General features: G+C 30.2%; 1 long non-coding RNA gene across 1 annotated transcript; it reads right to left on the reverse strand.

Annotated features, from left to right (window-relative positions):
- Window positions 1-396: 396 nt before the first annotated feature.
- On the reverse strand, window positions 397-10,478 carry LOC144842855 (uncharacterized). The gene is made up of 4 exons (XR_013612187.1): window positions 10,349-10,478; window positions 2,087-2,176; window positions 1,311-1,366; window positions 397-1,018 (listed from the first exon to the last, which is right to left on the reverse strand). It is a non-coding gene; the product is annotated as an uncharacterized LOC144842855 (long non-coding RNA).
- Between the last annotated feature and the right edge of the window lie 1,364 nt (window positions 10,479-11,842).

Consider the following 11,842-nt stretch of genomic DNA (forward strand, 5'->3'; position numbering starts at 1 on the left):
CAAACATTTTTTCCGAAAGGAATGTAGCCCAGTGAGCGTTGTAAAAAAGCCGAGGTCTTTTTTTTTATACGAAAATTGACATTTTATGTAAATTCGAGGCATAATTCTTAAGGGAAGATATAAATCTAAAGAATAATCAATTTTACATAGGAAATTACTATTTTTATGGTGAAACGTTAACCGGTTAACGATAGTAAATCACTGAAAATAATCTATCCATAGGCCTATAACTTTACAAATTTTCTAGCAGCAATTTTTAAAAAGAAGCTTATTTCACGAAGTTTATTCTGTCGATAAGTAAGCGAGGTTATGTTTTAAAACAATATACGTTTAAACTCAAATAGCTAACCTTTTAAAGTCGATAGGCGTGATCGTTCTTCCAATAATGATAGTTGAAACATTATTTATTTCCCCTAGACGTTACTCATAGGGATTTTATTTGCAAATATACATAGGCCATGGCCTAAAATACAAAATAATAATTTTATACAACAAATCCATTCTTGGAGAGCCAACATAATATTGAATTCCGAAAGCAACACAAGTAAGCTGTTTTTTCTCTAATAACTTAACATTTTATTTATTTTAACATCGTTTTTTCTCTATAAGATAAATGTAATATCTGTGATTGTTTTCAAAATACTCAATCTCAACAGCAATTTTTCTCACGTTGATAGTTAATATAGATTATAATCCCTAAGGCGTTACGTTTAGTTGATTAACAATCCCTAATGCTTAAAACGTTGGCGCATGCCATTAAACTTCCTTATTAATTTCCTCGAATTGGATGGCATAGAATATCTCATTTACCAAATTAATCAAATAATTATGTTTTTTTTGTATCTGACATTTAAAAAGTTTTTATACTATATTACACTATAACGTCTAGTGATACCCAAACAAATGTAATTAGTGGGTGTCAAATACCACGAGTTATCATTTAACTAAAACGTTTCATGTTACACCATTTAAATATTTAACGACACGATCATTTGTCCATATAATTCGTGTTCCATGCCTAAAAAGAAATCACAAAATAAAGTTTAGTAACATGGAGTATTAATGCATACGGTACTCAAGTTGCCTCAACAGAGATACGCATGCGCACACTTCAACCAACGGTAGAGTACAATTTCACTCTTCTCTGATTTAACGGATATGAATAAAACAATGATACAAGCGATGAAGATACGAATGCAGTGATTGTCAGTGGTTGAATAAAAAGAATAGTGAAATGTGAATGTTCAATTTTGTATATGATGATGATTTATCTACAAATATTTTAATATAAATGAAAACTTTAAACTTACATCTTTCCGAAACATTTCTAATAGTGGCAAGCGTAGATTATCATAGTCTCTTTTACCTGAAAAGTAAATATCAATAATTAAAGTACATTTTAGGAAAACAAAGCTTGTTGACATTTTTTCAGAAATTATTTCTGATCTTATCTTATGTAACATTTTCATTATTTACACCAAGAAGGATATTTAGCGTTTAAAGAACTTTTAGCTGAGACTTCTGGCTTGCGAGTCCCATACGTGGAATGAAATAAAAATAAACCAGTGTTTGGTCATATGAATTTTATTTTAACAATCTGACGTAACAGACATCAGATCTTCTGTGGCACCACAAAGATGTGCACACTTTGGTATTGGAAATTATTAATTTTAACTACAACTATTAAGGCTACCACACACAAACACGATAATCAAATTGTATTATATTTGAACATTGCATGATTTGTATCTATATTGAATGATAGTGTCTTTGAAATTGTGAAGTCAATATCTCAAAGCATTTTGCTAATGCAATGATTACTTTTGCTGTTGTGTGTATTTATCAGCCACAAACTGCCACCTCGGTTTACGCACGTTTCGCTTATAATTAACCCGGACACTGCACTTCAGGTGTTGCCTGTTTCAAAACAGATCAATTAGCCTTCTTACCAATCTATTCTGTGATCAAATATTCTTTAGTGATAATGAGTTTGTATGTGTTTACATTACTGATGTCCTCCTTTTAAAGAATCTTTTATAACCTATTCCAGGAAGTAGCAATTTTTTTTGTAGTTATGAGCACTTACCAGCAATATGCGAACTACATACTTTAGCAATACAGGATATCTTGTAATTGCATCGTTTGCTACAAGGAACTCTCTTCTCTATTAAAGCACCTTTGAAAAAAAATAAGACACTATTAAACGGCGCGTCAATATAAACATACATAGGTCTGCAACTGGCATTTCCAAGAGCAGAGAGTGCTTTTTGTTCACACTTGTTATTTTTTTTGAATTACATTTTACAAAATGATAAGCAAACATTTTAAACTCATAAAAACAGTACGATGCCATTAGAAATGTCGATTTCTAACAAGCTGGTGTGTTAATGTGTTCGAGTAATGATACTATTATTACATTTCGAATCGAATCGGTAGACCATTCGGTTTTATTGACATTACCGTATAGTGCACCAAGTCAAAGAACACGGCACTTTTCTTAAATCAGTTATATCATGGTTAAGTATTATACTCGTGCCGATAACTAAATTGCTTCAAAGATTATTCTATTTGGCAGTGCAATCAAGTTGAATATTTCCATTAGATTGGTTTGATGATTAGCCAATTTTGTAATAATATGAAACTGTAATGATATTGTGGTTAATCAATTGGAATCAAGTGATATTGAATATAGATGAAAATCCAATTTAGTGTATTGTTTCATTTACATAAATCTGGATGAGAAGCCACACTGTATATAGAATGATTTTAAAGCATTGAATTAAATACATCAATGTTTCCAATTGGTTAATACCAGACATATTTTTGTTGGGAACATGATGTGTTAGTGTGTGTGGGTTGTGCAATAAGTCGCCATACTTGATATTTCTAATCAAATAATGGCGCACCCCATGGAGTATACGAAATTCAAACATGATTTCAAAATATAAAATACAGAAATACAGAATGTGCATTGTGCAATAATAAATGTGTAATGATCAATTTCAATCCATTATGGATTATGCATACGATATTCACTAAAATATAAATACAACATGTTCAGTATTATTTAAATATTTTCAATTAGACCTCCAAACACTAAACAAGATAGTATACGGAGAATAAGACAATTCAGATTAAAATAAAACGTCCTGAACTAGATCGACTAAAGCTGGTTATATTTTTTTCTTTAAAAATTATCATTTATATGACTGTTAATGAGTTTCTCTATTTACATAACGGAATAAAAATCGTTTAAAATATACATCACACGTTGATTACTATTACTTCGACAAAAAAATCCTAATAATAATCATTACTGTCTAACACTATAAATTTGTCTAATGATTTCATGGTATTTTTTTTAACCTTGACTGATTTTGCCTGATTGAATATCATGCCTTCTAATCCACTCCTACTCTCAACTGTGTTTATTAGAAACCAATCAATTTATAACCTATTCGAGACTTTCAATTTAATCTCAAGCAACCTAAGCTTCCAGGCCAATTGACCCATTAATGTTGACTTCTTTTTTTTAATAATAAATGTTAGTTTCAAAGACTCGTTCATTCATTTAAGTCAGTTTATCGATTGTGGTTATCTCGTCGAACAAATTAAGTATCAAACCCCATCTATTTGTTTTCAGCAAAGCATAAAATAGCATAAAATAAGTAAACAACGAGCACATTCACAATACCAACCAGTATCTCTTCTCACATCTTATGAACCTATAGGTTCTGTTATTAATTTACTACAGATAAACTAAATACGTAACTAAAACTGTCTCACATTGTGTTTATATAGAATTATCGGGAGACATTTCAATTATACAAAACAATATTTAATTATGAATTGTATAACAGCGTGCATATTGCCGTTGACATTGTTTTTAATAAGTTTACAAAATAGATAAAGTGGTTGAAATTGACTGATACTTCAGAAAATACAATTTGTCAGTTAACAGTTATCGAGATAATTGCAAAGATAATTCACGTGAAAATCGGTGCACTCTGTTTTCTACTACAATTATAAACAGACACACAATACGTCCTTATCTTCAAAAGATGAAAAAAATATAAATAAGTTTCAGCATTATCGTAGAATCAGAATGATATCAGAAGTGTGTGTCATTCACTGTATAATTAAGGTCTAGTGTATCATTTTAGCCAAAAAAGTTCACTTGTTTGTTTAACACTTCAGATGGTTGTTTTTGAAAGAAATGAAGTCTATTAAAAGGAAAATGTTGTTTATGCGTGCCTCTAATAACTATAGATAACAAATTAGATAGAAGAAAAATACCGAGTACGATGAAGATAACCCATAATCACATTGACATTGGATATAAGCATACGTATTCAAAACTTTATATGTTTAAAATGATCCACACAAGGTAAATTAATATAATGTTGAATTTAAATGAACAATTACAGTACGCCATTAGATTTTTTTTATCTCATGACAAATGATAATTTAGCTATTTTAATTCACGTTAGCTACAGTACAACGGTACTGGGAAAATTGTGACTTACTTTTTTTCATATTAAGAACACGATATTCTTTTCTATAAGTACTGCAGGAAATCATCATGCCTGCTTTTTGTAATATGTTACAGTATACCTTAATTGTAATAAGCGAGTGCTTTGAATTGCTATATAATGTGGTTTAAGCTTGTATAATTCGGAAACGTTCACCCAGACATCACGTGACAGTCCCACTAAGTAAACTAATATGTTTTAATTTAGATTAAGCTCAGGCAGAATATCACATTTTATTTGACTAAAGATACTGAATTTCCTTATCGTTAAATTACGCCGTGATTTTAGGTTTACATAATGGCTTTAATTAAACGTTGCTATCGGCAACAGCTCAACAACCATTTACTATTTTTTAAAGAAGACTCGGTGCTGGCAGGCAGGAACAGCATCCCAAAAAGTGAATATGGTAATATCTGTTTTATGAACATCGTTTCTGCTAAAAAGATATTACGTATTTTAAACAACATCGTATTTTAATAACGGTATACACTTTCAGTAGAAAACAGATTCTTATTAATGGCAAATCGATAACCAATACATAATTCAAAACAATGATTATTTGATAACCTTGGATGAACTCTATTCGAATACAATGGGAATGTTGGAAAAACACATAATCCTAATATACTTAATCGCTTCGGCTTTTAAATTCTTGACTCAATCATTCATCTATAATTTATTTATATATGCAGTCTTGATGTCAATAGAACTTCAATTAATCACTTAAAGTAATAGCGTTAAAACATAGCAAGATGTCATTTTGAAGTTAATCATTTTTTTTATTCAAAGGTTAATACAATATAATTTAGGATCAGCCCTTGTCGTCAGGCATTAAGTGCTGCGGATTAATTTTAAGATAATGTCAATATCACCATGTTAAGAAAATTCATTCATTTTCAAACGTAAAAACGGAACAAAAATGGCTTACTGAAACCCGCCCTTTAAATCTATTTGGAATTACGGTGTTGAGCACAATGCGCTAACACATGCACTCAGAAAGAATAACGGTTAATATCTTGCTTCAACTTTCCTTAATTGATTTGTTGACTGATAAACGAAGAGAAAATTCAAAATTAATCAGCATAGTTATACCGCGGTAAACTATTTTTTCCTACTTTCTACTTTATATAAACTGCTGTAACTATATTTTACAAACGTCCATTGTCCGTACTGTATAGGTTTTACTTCAGTGTAGAGTTCCAAGATTAAATTAAAAAGCACAAGTATTTGATGGGTCCAGTGGCCATATTCACCAACCACACTTGAGTGAGATAGAGTGCTTAAGTGTTTCACTTAAGCTAATGAAAGGTATTCATTTAGATAAAAAAATTATTTAATTTTAAGGGTGTTTCCCTTCGCATAAATGGAAATGGTATTTGGAAAATCTGATACAAAATACTGATAATAATTATTGCAGTGTACTACATTTTAGGACGACAGTAAGAAAAATGAGAATATGCCAGATTCATCGAAAATGTTTCAATCGAAGTTGAATTCCTTGTATTGATATATTTCGACGCTAAATTCAAATTGACAACTGCTCTGTCAGGCCTTTGACTGCTTTCAAACTAAAATAATGACAAATTCGTCCGCATCATCATCTTACACTATTATTGTTACGATCGCTGCCACTTATTAAATATAGGTATTGGTGGCAAAGTATCATTAGTAAACAAGTATTCGAATCTATTTGCTGTTAGTGCAATGTGAGACGAAGCTTTACATCAATAAACATAGCATTTATGGTGATGAAATATTGAATTTCATTTGATTTATATGAGCTTATATTTCTTATAGTATACAATATAGATATTATATGTAGGCCGAATCCGATATTTAAAGTAAGTTTTAAGAAATCTCAGAAACATAAATCTTCATAATTATGTCGAAAAAACTCGATATCGTTCTAGTTTGACAGTATAAATAAAGATTGAAAAATCCGTTAATCCTGCCTTCTCAATTATAAATCTCGTTTTTAATTCTTTCTGGAATAGGTTGGTTAAGGTAGATTATTCTAGGTGGAAGAGATAGCCTGCAAAAGTCGGTTTTGTTTGTAAGCATGTAGACTTTAGTAAATGATGAAAGTAATATAAATAAATATAATAATAGTAATAAATATATATAAGAAACAAACACTAAAGCAAAGACAGGTTCATGCTGCGATTGAGCTTGGATATCTAGACAGTTTGCGACACGGATACTCGTGAAACTTTCTACTGGAGGTTTGTCAGACCTGATTAGATCTTGTTAAACCGGTGTGTACTCACGTCTTGATGCAATCAAGTAACGTGTAACGGTAAACTGGTAAACGTAAAAGTGGATAGAAGAGAAAGAGAAATCAAGCGAAATAGGGCACTAATAGTGCGCTCTAAAGATATTTGGATATAGTATGGTTAAAAATTAATGTAAAACATAATTAACTAAGACGCCAAATGTATATGGATAAAAAGGTGAACAGTTCATTAAAATGGGCGATCAGTCATGTAACGATATTTAACGCTTCCGGCCTAAGAATATCTCAGATCACTGACAGTTTTAATTAACATGAATCAAAGTTTAAATCGGCGCAATTGGAAATGGAAAAAACATTTAGCGATTTTCTGTTTGTTATTAAAAATGTTGTGTCTAATATATGCACATCAGTGTAAAAATAAATTTGTGTTCGTTTAATGTACACGTACTAAAAGAGAGATTTGTTGCAGTCACCGGCTAATGTTACATATTTATTATACTAAAGAAACACGTTTAATACAAGTTGAAAACTACAGTATAACACAAAAAATAGTTATTTTTATTTATCTCACTAAAATTGTCCAAAGTTTAAAATAGTATGTACATGTGTTAGTGAGGTTTGTTTAAATTTTGAATGTTTCCTTTGTAAATTAAACTCAATATCACTTGTCAAATTATTAAGTATTGATACCATAAATAGAAGCCTTCTTCTTTTTAATTACGTAGAACGATTCTTATGAATACATGACTTAATTGGCTCTCAGAACAATTCCATTATCTGAGCCGATATTAGTGTGTTATGCATTTAAAACACTTCTTTTATAAACATAAGCTTCACTTCTCTATTAGTCCTTCTCTTTCAAACGCTACACAAACAATTGTTTTAAGGCGTGATTTATGTTAAAATAATTATTATTGAAGGTATCAGAAACACTACTAAAACTAGTTTTAATGATGATATATATATTCGGTCTTCCTAGTTGATGTATTGTTGTTAACCAATTAAGATTTCTCTTACTTCGGTTGCATTCGGTGTGTAATTCAATAACTAATAACCATATATATACACTTAGATTTATATACAACATTTTGATAAAAACTATACGAATTTGACCGAAATTTACCTAAATCAACCCAAAAATTTTCATATTTTGTTGCGAGCAATGTTACACGCACACTTCAATGCAACATAATTCTTACTAAAATTCAGGTTACCTGAAACTGGATTGATAATAAAGTCGTTTCCCATGTCTAATGTTTTGCTGTCTGTTTTTATTTCTTTCTTTTATGTGATAAAATTGTAAAAGTGGATCACAGATACATAATAAAGTTTTTTGAAAATCTTTTTTTTCTCTTTGAATTAAGCCTCGTAACCAGTTGTAGACATTTTAATGGAAACTGTAAAAATATCAAGGTGAGGTAGATATTAGGTATTTATCATCGGTTTTATTCTTTAAATTTCCAATATAATTAAACTTGACTATTTCTTTATCTTATCAATAAAAACGTTTTTCAAATCATTTTTTATACATATATGTTCAATTAAAATCCCCATTAGCAAATACAAAAATGTATATTGTATAGAATATCGAGTTACAGGTTGGCATGTTATATTTAATCTTTAGGCAATTATTCCGAATTGGATTTCCGAAAGGACAATCATATGAACTATACAAACTATGATTTGTATATGAATTTACCTTAATAAAACGGTGACGTGACATTTATTTATGGTTAATGAATTTAATTGAAGGTCATTTTACGAGAAAAATGAATTTATCTTGAATGATTGAAAAATTTTACAAAATGTTTTGTATAAGAAAAAACTAATTACACTTACTTCTATTGCACGTCAATTGATTTTGAAACTGTTTTCAAACTTAAATGAGTTACTGCACATTGTTAGCTGGATATCTTTTCTATATGTCTACCAAAAATGTATTTTCATTTTCACCGAAAGCAATTCGATTAGTTTTTTGTTTAAAATTTCAATATGGAATACAACAAGGGAAATTATCAATTAGGCTTGTAATGAATGAACAACATTGTAGATCGTGCGATCACACACCTTTAAATGATCTGGGGCGCTATGTTTCCTCAATCATGATGCAAATGCAATGAAACCAATTCTAACCTTAAATTGGAATACATACTTGAATGCTAATAATGCTCTTGTCTACAACCAGTATTCATGAAGAAGACAATTGTTTAGTGAAAAGATGAACAAAAAAAAAAAAAAAAAAAGACATACATAACTGAGTGTTTGACGTACTGAACTAAAAATATTGTTGGAAGGAATGGTAACTGAAAATCTCGTATTTGCATAAACAATGGGGTTTTCAAAAATATAAAAATATTGATTAATGGTAATGTTGATGTATGATATAAATTAATTATGTGCCAACAATGTACCACAAGCAGTTGACAACACTTATGATTGATATTTTAATATTATGTTAGAAACAATGATTGATTTAATACAGAGTGTACCAGATGCTCTTTGTATTTATAAACCAACAAAAGTGATTAATTAATAATGATGATGGCGTGAAAAAATATAATAATGAATTAATCATTTTAGTAAATAAAATTCCATGACAAGCAATACTGTATGAATGACAGATTTACATGCACCTAAAGATGTGACGAAAAGAATTGATTTGTTAAGGTTGAGGAAACGATTACGAGAAAATGACCACAATGATAACATTAATTGATGATGTCAACTTTGGCAATTTTAAGAATATTAAACATAGCATTGATTAAAGAGTATAGTTCATTATGAAAACTCAATATCAAATCGATTATGCTATCTAGCAATAACTATAAGAATATATGATTACTATTTATTTGGTGTATAATGAACTTAAAAGAGTAATACAGTTAATAATGTGCTGAAGACTGATCCAATTCAACCGTAAATTATTGATACTCGACCTAAATAAAATAAGTGGATATAAACTAAACCTAGTTAACCTGAAAAGAGGAAATCAATTATTCTTTTAAAGACAATATTACTAAATTGTGTTCGCTTTTAATCTATAAAGGCATTTATATCCGGTTCCTTTCTATTATAGACACTACACTATTTTAGAGAATTTGTACAAGAACAAAAATACAGAAAATGTGAAATTAATGTGAAACGGTAAAGATAACAAAAAATATGCGATGGTGAAAACAATTAACCTAAACAAAATTCCCACAGAAAGCAGGTTTGGAGTTCAATTCTCCGTAATATTTTCACTTTACATGATTTTCATCTTAACCGTTTTAAATTCTCTTTATATCGACCTTAAATAAAGTGAGGCAAATCTAAAAGTGTCTGTGTTTGTGCTATCTAAGTAAAGCATAAAATATCCTGGTTTTTTTTAAATTGCTCGTTTGAAAAATACTTACATTCACCTACAATAATGTACTTCAATTAAACAAACACATATTTTATGAAAAATGAACTATTATGCTTTGTTTATAAACGGTATTTAAATCTTAGGTTACAGTTACCTGTTATCGAATTCTTATACGGTCTCATAGTACGTATTTAAGAAAAAATGCAAACATGAGTATATGACGAATAACGTACTTACCTGTTGTACACATGAACATGAAAATAAGGCAAATTAACGTTGTGTGTTTCATGATGATTGAAAATGGTCTGCACCCGTATAGTAACATTCAAATTTGAATCAAAGCTGTGAATTCTCGGAAACTTATATACAGTGAAGCTGAAAAGAACTGCTGTAGCATCAGCCAATGAATGAAGCCATGTATAATTAGACCTGAGAGTGGTACGAACTCAAATCTTATTAACAACATTCCAAGTTTAATTATTGTGATTATGTCGTTTGATCCCACGTAAAACGTTTCAAATAATACAATGGGCAATTTCATTTGTTGTTTACGAATAATTATATTTGATAGTAGGCTATAAAGGTAAAGGTGAATTTCGTATTCATATTGAACCCCTGTATGACAAGTGTTCTAACCACTCGGCTACACAGCCCACATCTTGCTAATTATGTACAACTGTAACAGTTCATACGGTATTATGTCTAGCGACACTAAACAGCACGTATCGTTTCTTGTCTGCTGACTACAGCCTTTCTCCATTAGCTTAGTGTCTCCTGAAACTTACGAATAATAAAATGGGTGTAACATTTGTTGTTTATGAACAATTTTGTTCCCAAAATTATTTATAATACGCGTAAACGCTTCAAACATTACAATGTGTTTTGTGTGTTCATGTACAATGCACAATACAATGTTATAGACACGTTATGAACAATTGTTTTTCAGCACCATAATATACCTACTACTTTGGTACAATTTCAAATCTTCATAACGACAAAGTTTCATTATTGTAACAATGCAGTTTGAAACCACGGTGTGATTAATAACATTACAATATTACGCACAAATATTTATGTTATATTATCATTTAAGTTGCTTCTATTTTATAACAATAGGATTAATTTCCTGATATAATGTTAAAAAATCGAATTAGAACTTTATCTAATTTTTCGAGGAAATTTGAAACGTGTATTTGACAATAAGCCTTTATATGTAACCTACACATTTTATGAAAGAGCTATCACTAAAGTTTGCTTTATAATTTGATGAAAAATGCTGTATTTTGACAAAATAATGTACAGAGACCGTAAAACAAGGAGTATATCTTCACATATACACTCCGATTCACCAGGGAAGAGTTAAATTACAGTAATTTAACTTGTCCCTGGATTCACATATGTATATCATGAATTCTAACAACAACGTCTTACTGTACATTCCACGTACAAAGATCATGTTGGTAAGATGGTATCCTCCTGCCTCTCGGTATTTTCAAAACCAATTCACGTGGCATGCGGTACTTTGTACGGTACTTTGCACGATACTTTGTAAGGTACTTTGTACAAAGTACTGAAACCAAAAATACAAAGCTTGTTCATAGGTCAGGTAACAAAATGGACCAGAAAAATGGTACCATCTTACCCCATACGAAAAATGAACTTGGTTCACGAGCCAGAATTGTACACTGGACTTCCAAGTCCGAGAAGACTTTGAGGTCTACCACCTGAACT

Source organism: Antedon bifida, chromosome 1 (assembly GCF_963402885.1).
Source record: "Antedon bifida chromosome 1, ecAntBifi1.1, whole genome shotgun sequence".
Taxonomy (NCBI): domain Eukaryota; kingdom Metazoa; phylum Echinodermata; class Crinoidea; order Comatulida; family Antedonidae; genus Antedon; species Antedon bifida.